Source organism: Bemisia tabaci, chromosome 8, assembly GCF_918797505.1.
Source record: "Bemisia tabaci chromosome 8, PGI_BMITA_v3".
Taxonomy (NCBI): Eukaryota; Metazoa; Arthropoda; class Insecta; order Hemiptera; family Aleyrodidae; genus Bemisia; species Bemisia tabaci.
The window spans coordinates 14,319,694-14,331,720 of record NC_092800.1 but is presented as its reverse complement, the minus strand read 5'-3'; the positions used below and the strand labels follow the sequence as shown (position 1 = coordinate 14,331,720).

General features: G+C 42.6%; 1 protein-coding gene across 4 annotated transcripts in view; it reads left to right on the top strand.

Moving 5' to 3' along the window:
- Klp31E (kinesin-like protein 31E) overlaps positions 1 to 12,027 on the top strand; it is a 143,221-nt gene that overhangs the window by 43,688 nt on the left and 87,506 nt on the right. The window lies entirely within an intron of this gene.

The window sequence follows — 12,027 nt, the reverse complement described above, 5'->3', positions numbered from 1 at the left end:
GTAACAAAAAAACTGCGGGAGCCGTGTGAACAAAAGGTTCTGTCGTCAGCACCATCTATTTTTTTCTGTGTAGCTGAGCCAAAGCGTCAAGATTGAGGTTGCCAGATTTTTATATCGCAAAGACTGTCATGATAACGTTTAGCCTACGATGTGAATCACGCAGAGCATTGAGTTTTCATGAGCGGGTGGTTTGAATTCACGCATCAAGAATCATTAAATATCTTTGGAAGGAGTTGATTTCGATAATTTTTGTTGTGCGCGTCGTATTTTACCTGAAATTTTAGGTAAGAAACATGTATCAGAATGCTGAAATTCGTACCTTGTCTAGTGGTCCATTACCAACATGTCCGTACTATCCTTAAGTAGGTACTCTAGTTTAAACAAGACCTTTGTTCAATGAACCCAACTTTTGGTTCGCACGACTGAAAGCTCAGCGTACGAACTGGAAAAACATATTTTGAACTTATCATCGCATATTTAGGTACACTTTTTCTTCCGCGTAAATGACGGCAACGGCGCGAGCGAGCGACTTCTCTCCCGGTTTCCATCCGAGTTTTGTGATTGTTTGTTTGATTGATGATTTTCCTCGGGTGTCATCTTGACGAGCGTCCATCATTGTCTGCCTTTGTCTCCGCGATGGATTTCCATGCGTCAGGTCCGTCGGGGGGCCGTTGCCAATAGTGTCACGCGGCTACGAGAATAGAAAGCACGGCGAGTCAACGTCATCGACGTGGAGTAAGCGTCAAGTCGGGCCGTGGCGTTACGACCCCGGTCGGCGGCCGTGCCAGTCGCTGCCCGATGCTATTTTAGCCGTCGCGTCGAGATGCGTCGCCACGCCGGTTTGTGACCGTGGGAGCGCACCTGTCCACTGGTCAATGCTCCCCGCTTTTGAGTTTGTAGACAAGGTGCATGCACAGAGAAAAGAGAATCGTTGATCTTATACACTTTTCATTATGGTTTTCAGTGGACTGATCGTTAAAATGCATAAACAAAGTCATAGATAAAGAATACGTAGAGAGTAAAGAACGATCCTATTGGTTGAAATGAGTGGTCTCTACAGACTAAGGGAGAAAATGAAGGACTCACACTAACCATCGGGTCTCCCATGGATTGTCGTTAGTTAGTTTATTACCTACCTCATTTGTCCACGGCAACCACCCGCTTCCACCAACAGGATCCAGGGAAACGTAAGAAAGAAATGAATGATCGGAAATTTTAGTGAAATATTTAATGAAATTTCACGAGGCTGTGAAATATTTCATATTCTTCAAGAGCTACAGTATGCAACCCGCATACTCAACCTACGAAAATGAAAAAAAATTCATTTTCGTATATATTTTTATATATAAATATTTTTATTTTGCGAAACATGAATAGGAACCGGTATTTTTCCATATGTTTCATAAATTTCTGAAATATCATGAAATATATCACGTGACATTTCAAGATTTCATTTATCATGAGATTTTGCCACCCTGTCTTCTGTCTACGACTTCTGTTAAATGTTTTTCTACTCCTCAGTCCTCATACATGTATAGAAACAATAAGAAAGTCGGAACCATATCTTCAGGATCAAAGAATCGAATCTTTTTCATATTAGAGGAAAATAAGAGGAGACAGCGGTTTTACCGCCGTAGAACATCACACAAGTTGGCCATCTTGACCCAATTTTGTAGGGAACGCTTAATGTCTCACCTACTAGTCTAGTTATCCTTAATTTCACGATAATCCCGATGTCTGCTCGCAGGGCAATCTCAACTTAACTCATGAAGTATCGAGGAAATCGCGAGCTAATCATGTCCTCGACGAACTTCTAACCGCTCTCGAGATATCCTCGAAACCAATCCAGGAACCGCACCCTCGCGCGATCACTCGCAACTTGCCTTAATCTCAGCTTGAAGCGTGTGCGTGTCGCGTTTCAAGCGTAAGAGCGTATCTATGTTCTCACATGAGCCCCAGAAAACAGGGAGCTATACGGAAAATGAGGTTCATATCCGCGTATTATGTCGGAGGTACGGGGATATCCCGCTGAAATCTAATCGCGACCCCGCAAACTCTTTCAGCTCCGACGCAACCTCGTTAGTCACCGGCGAAAGTTCGGTTTCCCGGCAAAATCGATCCCGACCCGCGAGACAGATGGGCTCCGCTTAGATAAGCCCCATTAGTCGCCGGGTTGATAAAGTCCCGAGCGAGTTGCAGTTCAATTGAAGCTTTTAGCTTCGGCTCGTCGCACTATGGTTCGAGTCAATTAGAGGGGTTGGACTTGAAATTTTTAACTAAAACTGCAGATTTTTATGTTTGATTGGTCACATTTTAGATTTTAAGGGGTGCTTCTAATTGAAAACTTCATGCGGAAACTGCTGGGACCACTTTTAAAGCCTCAAAGTTTTGTATAAGCGGAGTTAGTGGCTTTTAAAGTTCCCAACTTTTGTCCGACCTCTCCTATTGACTCGATCCACTGTGCGTAGCTCGGTTTCCACCCTTCAGCTCCTCATGGAAAATTACTTGTAGGACGGTTTGTCGCCCTTTTTCGTTTATTTGTTTAGACGGATTTATACTGTGTCAAGGAAAAACGCCGTATGAACAGTCTGATGTTGCCAAATTCCTGCTGACTACAATAGATTTTTCTTGGCAACTCATACGTATTGTTCCTCGAACTTTTTACCAGAGACGAAGAGGTGGCTCTCCATTAATGCATCTGTTGAGTGGTTTTTCCGGAAAAATCAGGAAAAGTGAGGGAATTTTTTGTAGAGCCGGGTTCCACGTAAAAATTGGGTCCACGACAGGCAGTTGTTGTGCCAAGGAGCCAGCCGGGTGGCGCTTTCAAGCGGTGTAAGAAAGTCAGGGAATTTCATCAGAAGTCAGGGAAAATTCAAGGAATGATAGAAGGAAATTCTACTTACCCTGAATGGTGTAAGCAAAAACTTTTGGGGTTCCAACTTTAAATTCTTGACATACCTCATTGTTGGTCAGTGGGTCTTACTGTCTTTCTTTTTTTCACTGAATTCAATCTACAATAAATTTAATGAAATTCCGTTGAAAACTTTGAAGAAAAATTTTCAAAAATAAACATATAAGCTGGTGGAGGAAATGTGGCAGCTTTCAAAAGTTCATACGGCGTTCTTCCTTCGCCCGGAAGATAGATTTTAGTTCGTCGCTCTTTTTCGTTTATTTACTTGCGTAATCAGAGTTCACGTTCAAGAGTACTACTTACGTTACGCGACTACGGGAGGCGAGGATTTCGGATATCTCGCGTGTTTTCTTATCTTAAAACTAAATACTTTGTTTGTACAGGGTTTTAACTCATTTCAAAATGTATAGTGCGTATCTTCAGCAAACCGAAATCAGATCGATCTCTTGCTCATTCACTGAAATTTTAAGATGCCTCTTGAAGCGCCTGGTACGGTAGGTCTGGGCCACCCTGTATTCATTTCTTTTGAAATCCACGCATTTTTACGATAAATTTTGAGCACTCATAGAATAATATTTCTAATTAATTTTTTTCTTGTTTCAGGTGAGTTTTCTTTGTCGATAAGGTGCTCAAGCCGATCGTAAGTTTCTATTTCTTTCGTCGTCCCTCAGCTGTTATTACTGACTAGCCGTGGTGACATGCACGATTAGTGTATTCGTCTTAAAAATCAGAAATAACTTCACATTCAGTAGCCATTTCAGTCAACATTTAGCGGCTCCTTGAATATTGAAGGACTGAGCGTCATGAGGCCGCATTGTTCGTAATTGCAACAATTACATTTTTTTCGTCTCTAGGCAGCATAAGAAAGTGAGTTCTTTCTCTCGCAAGACATCGCTTTCTATGTAATTCGCAGTTTTTGAGGTTTTTCTTCTTGCGACTGGAGCAACGTATCACCACCAATTAGTTTCAAGCATTTAGCCCCTCTCAAGCATATTGCGTTGCAGATGTGAATTCCTCGATTTTGCAAACGAGGAGTTTTTCGGGGAAAAGCTTCGGGCCCATAGCGAAAAATCGCGTTTGAGAAAAATGCATTTAAAGTTTCCATACTGACTTTCTGGTCACTGGTGATGACTTACATCGGAGCTTGAACTCCAATTTCCAATTTAAGTCACCGTCAGTAGCCGGAAAGCAATAATGAATACTTCTGTGCATTTTTTCCAAACGCAATTTTGCGATATTGGCCGTTTTGCCGGAATTGATAATATACAATTATTTGGTTTTAAGCAACTGATATCGTCATAGGTGAAACTGATTTTGAAGGATGTTAGACTAGACACAAAAATACTTTTAGCTGATACAGGGTTATTCAAAAGTTACGCACCACTGGCCATAACTTTAGTTCTAATTATGATATCGATTTGCGGTTTGTGGCGTCCTTCCTCATATCGAGGGGGAAACTTTTTGAGGTACTTCCCACTTCTTCACCCCCCCCAGGGGGAGGGGGGGCGGAGGGCAACTCAAAAATTTCAAATGGCAACCCCCATCATGTGATACATCGTTAGAAAGAGCATGAAAAAAGAAAATTTTTGGCGCAAACCGGAAGTCGATCTGACCCCCCTATCAAAAGTTAGGGGGGTCCAAAGGTTATTTAGGGGGTCCGTACCTTCATTTTTTAGAGTGGCTTCGGCGGCTCTTGGACATACCGTTTCTCTTTTCAAAGAGTCCTCGAATACTCCAGGTCTGATACCGAAGTCTTCATATTGCCCCCGGGCCACCACAGCCCCCCCGTAGGGGGAGGGGGGCCTGTTACAATGAAACATTGCATTAAAATGCGGAAAGTCACAGAAGAGCTTCAAACTTAGCATCAAATCCGAGTGGAACTTCTTGCCAATGTTAACGCAAACGCAGCCTGCGACTTTAAAGTGAGTTTTCAAAACTCTTAGCCCCCTGCCCCCCTCATTTTTGGTTGCAGAGAGGGTAAAAACCGGGAATTTCTGGCGAATTTCCCGGTTCTTACCAGCTCTGCAACGAAAAAAGAGGGGGGCAGCGGGGGTTTTATGGATGTTTCCGTCCCTAAAGTGGGCGGCAGTCCCTATATTGCAGTTCTTCGACTGGGCGCAACGTTTCAAGGATCCGCGTCAAGTTGGACAGTAGTTTCGGGCATCATTTCTGGCGATTTTCCCGGTTTTGACCCGCTCCGCAACAAAAAATGAGGGGGGCAGCGGGGGTTTTATGGATGTTTCCGTACTTTAAGGGGGCGGCAGTCCCTGTATTTCAATGCTCCGACTGATCGCAACGTTTCAAGGGTCCTTCTCAAGTTGGACATTAGTTTCGGGCTTATTTGTAGTGAATTTCCCGGTTTTTACCCTCTCTGCAACCAAAAATGAGGGGGGCAGGGGGCTAAGAGTTTTGAAAACTCACTTTAAAGTCGCAGGCTGCGTTTGCGTTAACATTGGCAAGAAGTTCCACTCGGATTTGATGCTAAGTTTGAAGCTCTTCTGTGACTTTCCGCATTTTAATGCAATGTTTCATTGTAACAGGCCCCCCTCTCCCTACGGGGGGGCTGTGGTGGCCCGGGGGCAATATGAAGACTTCGGTATCAGACCTGGAGTATTCGAGGACTCTTTGAAAAGAGAAACGGTATGTCCAAGAGCCGCCGAAGCCACTCTAAAAAATGAAGGTACGGACCCCCTAAATAACCTTTGGACCCCCCTAACTTTTGATAGGGGGGTCAGATCGACTTCCGGTTTGCGCCAAAAATTTTCTTTTTTCATGCTCTTTCTAACGATGTATCACATGATGGGGGTTGCCATTTGAAATTTTTGAGTTGCCCCCCGCCCCCCCTCCCCCTGGGGGGGTGAAGAAGTGGGAAGTACCTCAAAAAGTTTCCCCCTCGATATGAGGAAGGACGCCACAAACCGCAAATCGATATCATAATTAGAACTAAAGTTATGGCCAGTGGTGCGTAACTTTTGAATAACCCTGTATGTAAACACGTCTACGTGGGTAATTCTACAACCAAACTATTCCTTACAATGTAATCAGCGCTGCCCCACAGAAAGAGTGCAATGTGGTCCGGTGGAAGCGATCCGTCATGCGTGACATGTCTGCAACGCGAAGTGACTCTGACAAAGTAATGGCAAAATAGCTGAAAACCTATAATGTCCGCGGTGAAGTGAGCGCATTACCGACACCGCGTTCCACTGTGAAGTCAACTGTGTAGCGGTCACAAAGTGGGAGGTCTGACCTTTTGAGTCGCGACGACGGGCAAAGAGCCTCATGCGACGTGATGAAGTAGCCACCGTAACTCGAAAATGAAAGCACAGCGAGCTTAAATTCTGTCAAGCTTCACTTCTAAGCATCGAAACGCCTCGGAATTACTCGGATTCTTCAAGTTCTTCGCGATATGGAAGGGTTGTTTCGCCTGGCTTCCTCCCCATGTTCTGATCAAATTCCAAAACTGTCCCCTTCCAGCACCGTCCCCACCGCTCCCCCCAAAGGATCTTAAAGGGATGCTAAAGGTTAGAAATTCTGAATGTGTTACCAGAAAAAAAAAGGAAAATCATAAATACCACTAGAACGCAAGACTGGGGCCTCTAGTTAACCCCCCCCCCCCCCCCCCAAAAAAAAAAAAAACCAATTCTGGGCTGAATTTCAATTTACTAAAACTGACGTAAACTATTATCTAGGTTGTCTGCTGGAGCGGAATTTCCAGAAATATTACCGATTCCTTAAGGGCGGTCTGAAAGTACTGAAAAGGTGCAGACATTCTGAAAGAAGGTCCGGATTTCTTTCCTTCATACCACGCGTGTTTTTTAAAAAAGAGTGAAAAGTGTGCAATCCACTGCGCTTTGATTCTTTAGAGTAGTAATTTCCTGCAAGGTCGCGATTATGCAGTCACTTAATCTTCAAGCCACCAATAAAATTCCGTCATTTTTGCCACAATTCGAGCGAGAATTTCAAATTTTCGAAATTTTTCGAATTTCCTCAAATGTAGGTACTGAATTTCTTGGGATTGCCCCAGGAAAGTACCTCAAAAGTATCAATTTTTGGCCAGCTTGTTTTAGTGGACACCCCGGGTTTCCACCCCTGAGGGTCTTAAAGGGGTGTCCAAGGCTAGAAATCCGGAAGGTGTTTAGAAAAAGAGGAAAATTACTAATACCGCACTGAAACGAAAGACTGGGGCCTCCAGTGAACAGTCCTTCCCTCCCAAAAAAATTCAGGGCAAAGTTTCAAAGTACTGAGTCCGATCATAATTTACCATTTATCAGGTGATTTCGAATGTCTCGAACACGATTAACATGCTCTGAGTGAAAATGAGCTAACATATTTTGCATTCCTTTCACTCTCACTGTATCCAGTGGTTCGTTGACTCCAAGCTTTTACAGACCAACATCCAGTTCATGGAGAGATTTACGCGTTAAAGTTGAAGTTTTGGCGCACAACTTGGCTACAATATGGACAGATAGAAGGTCATACACTACACCGGCCACCGGTCTACAGTTGCGCACCGCAATGAGCATACTCATAGCTTTGATTAAAGCGGCTCAACACTGACCTGCATGATGTCATATCCAGTATCCACCGTTGTGTCCAAGTGATCTCCAAGTCAAAAGACTCCTGAATCAAGGACGCACAATAAACACAATGTTACTTCTTTAGTTTGGCTCTGAAGGGGCGAAAGTGAGGGCGCTCGTTTTTTGTCAGTTTAGGCCACTCACAGCTCACAAAGTCTGGCAAATGGTCTTGTTATATTGTGAGAAGAAACTTCATCGAATCCTGTTTATAAGTATTGTAAATTGGATTGTGTTAAGCAGAAAAGAACCAAGCCACATCAGCTATTGCCAAAAACTTAGCGATTTAATTTTTTACTAGAGAACGTTTGTGCGGATTTCTTTGAAATTTTTGAGGAATTTGCTTCATTTTATGCAGAAAATTCACTGAAATTTGCAGAAAAATACGCACAATCGTCTTCATGTAAAAAATTAAATTTTGCAATAGTTGATGTGCCTTGGTTCCTTTCTGATTAACGCGATCAAATTTTAGCGTCGAGTCCGAGAAGCTTATCGGGATTTTTTCGAAAATCATAGTTTTTCTCTCGAAAACATCTTTTTTGGGATGAATTCAATTACCGTAACAAGCTCGTTTTTAGGAATGCACCAATTTACCAGATAGTCTTGGTTTAATGGAATCTGCAGGCATTTTTCCTGAACTCAGTGCTGAGGGTGCATCGAAATGTTTCGAGTTACTTTTAACCGTATAAAATTACCCAAAATTTGCAGGACTGTGCAGGTGGAACTTGAACGACTATATGTTAAACGATCTTTAAAACACAGGCAATTTTGACCGTTTATATTAAAGATAACCAAGGTAAATTTAAATTTTTGACGGCGTGAACGTCCTTGTGGTGAATTATATCTTTTCAACCCTCGTGTGATTTGTGAAAAAATACATTGTATGTGAAATGTCGAAAATCCTACAGCCCAGATGAACGAAAAACACGGTTTAGAAGTTCAAATATGTGGCTATTACATCACCATTTGACTTTTTTGTATCGAAAGTATCGGGCCTAGCAATGCCATTCTATTTGCCCTAGCGTGCCCAAACGTGGTATTTGTGCTTTTTTGGTCACAGTTCAGTTTTTAAGGCTACGGTTTATGGTGTGTGAACGACGAATTCGGTATGAAAGCAAAATAATGAATGAAGTGTCCGACATTACAAATAGTAGTGGCTGCAGGCAATTAACATGAAGCCAATGTCAAAGCGTTCAGGTCACGCGAAACGATTCATTCATTCATTCATTCACTATTGACTGTATGATCTTATCCTGATCAAATTAAATGTGATCGGAATAAAATGATGTGAATAATGCAACAGATATTTTTCTTTGTTATCTTATCATCTTCGGTCTATTGAAAGCACGTATTAAAAGTTGAAAATGTATAATGATAGATGTTTGAATTGCCCTGTCATTTGCGTACGATTTCCTCCTGATTTTGCCGGCCATTACCGCGAAATATCATAAAAGTTTGACTATTATTGATCAAAACTCAGCCAACAAACGGACCTGTTCACATAGAAGGATCAGAAGAACTTCTGAATAGCTCAAAGATGCAAAAATCAATCAATTTGTTCCAAATTCCGAAGAAAAAATCTAGTTTTTCCCTTAAAAAAAATCTGAGAGAAAGTAAAAATGAATTCTGCATCCGAACCCCATCTGGGGCCTTGTCTCCACGGGACGTTTTCATGGGATTTGTCCCAAGTTCGAATCGCAGGAATGAAACTTCTGGGATTTTACCCAGTTACCGTCTCCACGGGACGAGGGTCATACGGTCCTGGGACTAGTTTGCGCGGGATGATAAATTAGATAAAGTCGAGTATTTAACCGGAATTAAAATAATAATTGCACTCAATTGACACTTAGACAAATTATTTTAACTAAACAAACATAAACAATAGAGTAATCAACAAAATATCGCACAGTTCGTTTTCACTTCTTCTTCCTCTCTCAGTGGGTCCTAGGGGTACAAGGACCATACATGGTATATACTGGGAAAAATAATGATTAACTCAATATTTTTCCCAACTTCGTAAGTGGGATTTTTCCCTGGGACAAATCCCGTGAAACGGCCCGTGGGGACAAGGCCTGGGAGTTCCCCCCAAAAATCAAGGAAAAAGCAAATACTGAGACTGTTAAGAATTGTAGACAGTATGGACTTAGAAAAATGTTTAAAAATGTGTTTTTTTTATAAAAAAAAAAAAAAAAAAAAAAAAAAAAAAAAAAAAAAAAAAATAAACTTTTTCGGCTGAAAACTTTTTCTGGCGTGTAAGAGTTTTTTTCTTACTAGAAGAAAAACATTTTTGAGCCCAAGAATTTCGGTTGCATTCAAACATAAGTTTTTCCTTCATCTGAAGCAATAAACATTGTTATCCGATGACAAAGCTAACAACTTTCTTCAGTGTTTATTCTGAAAAAAGTTAGTAACTTTGTTATCGGATGACATGTTTTTTTTTCCCCTGATGAAGGAAACTTAAATTTGAATTAAACCAACATGCTTTGGCCCAAAAACGTTTTTCTTAAAGTAGGGAGGAAAAACTTTGTTGTAACCAGCGTGTTTTTAGAGTGATTTTGCACAAAGAAAGTCCATTCACTTGACCGTTTCTCCTGCGTGCAAGAGACCCATCCATAACTTCTGGGTTAATTTGTTCCCTTTCGAATTTTTTTCGAATATAAGTTTTTTCGTGCCCGCGATGACTTTCAAGACACAGGTGGCAGCGGGCAGCTTCTGAGGTGTGTCAAGCAGCAAGCTCGCGGAGACTCGCGCGCAGTTTTTTTTCTTCTTCTTTCTCCTCTTTCCGCTCCTTTTCGTCGCGGTGCGGCAATTAATACTCGGGTGTTTTGTTTGGCTTCGAAACTGTGTCGATTATCATCCTCGCTCTCAGGTTCGCATCTGTCGGTCGCCGGGCGCCGTATTTGGCCGCAGAAGGTTGACCGGTGGCGAATCCATGCGAGCCGACCCCCTCCTCGCCCCCTCCGCCCCTTAGAAGTGCCTTTTTTATCGCAGTCGCGGTACCACGTATTTACCCACCGCGTAAGCGACGTTGGCCAATTTTAGCCACGATTCGACGACCTTATAATTTTAGTTCGGTGTTTTTTACTTCTTTTGCGCGGGTAAATCTGGCAACATGGCTGCGTAGTTTAGCTATGAAGCATACTTAGTTGATTTTTATGGGATTGGTGAAGTTGTCAGATTGTTATTTTTTTTTTGCCTTTCGCACTCATTTAGAAAATAGAGGATGTTGTGACTCATTGTACTTTTTTGAAAGTGCAAATGCGTTGTCGTGCACCTTTACGTAGTCATTAAAATCAGAGTTGACTCCCAAGCTCCTGGAAATCCAATTCTGTAAATTCCAAAGGTTGTTCAGTCCATAATGAGTTGCTAAAAGCATTTTTATTCTCCCCTTAACAACTCAAAGGAAATCAGGAATTTTAAAGTTCACCCCCAAAAAGTAGGGTTTATGTCTGAAAAGCAAGAGGAAAATAGTAAGTAAACTAGCAGGGGTGCGAATAATTCTCGACCGCGCGACCAAAATTTGGGAGTATCCCAAAAAATGTTTGATTTTTACCAGATGTTGTGGGTCTTTTCTTTGTCGCGTATTTTCTTCCCTTGCAAATGACACGATTTGACGATTTGTGCAAATTTCTGCATGGAAATTGAAAATCGACTAGAGAATTTGACAAAATAACAATCAGCGCCTTGGGTTGGCCTGTTCGTGAAAAGCCAACGCCAACGCGTTCCAAAATATTGTGGAGGCCTCTTCAAACATGTTGCCGGCCCAGAATTATGGATCATATTCGATACATCAAACTAGCGTCACTGAGATAGCATCGATATCGATATGGTTCAACGTATAAACATAGCCTCAAAAGTCAATCGAGTTATCTGTGGGAACGGGTTTTCGTGATCAATGCCCGTTTCTTGTGAGTACTACATGGCAATGAAAAGTGAAACTGTCGAAAATTCCGTCTTTTTCACTTTTTCTCACTCTGGTCCTAAAATTGTTGTTTGAGGTTAAGTTCTATTGCTTTGAACCAAATGATACATCAATCCACTTTCAAATTCGATCCATTTGCTTCTCTACAAGAATGCTCGGAGCCTAACTGCCAATACCTCTCATTTGACTTGAAAGCTTTACAACGATTGGACGCTTCCAAGAACACGCGACAACAGCGAGCTGAAGTTGACCATCACGCCATTAGCGTCATTAGCCACGAAGAGCACTCCCAGCGCCACCTTCGCGTATCCCATTTTATTGTTCGCGACAGTGCCCGGTGCGCACGCTACATTCCGCGGCTGCCGTGTCCACACGCCCCATCTGCCGGATTACGGGTTTTATGTGTGCCCGCCACCGCATCCGAACCCATAGCCGGGGGCCCTCCATCCCGATCGAGAATATATTGAGATGTCGTGGGTCGTGGGCCTCGCAGCGCGTGCTGTACCCCCGGCCGTTATGTTGTCGCGGGCTCACGGGACTGTCAACCTGTGCGGAAGCGACGGTGTAGTCGTTGCCAACGGGTCTGTTACTGCCCCCGGAGCTCGACCTTGAGCAGGGAG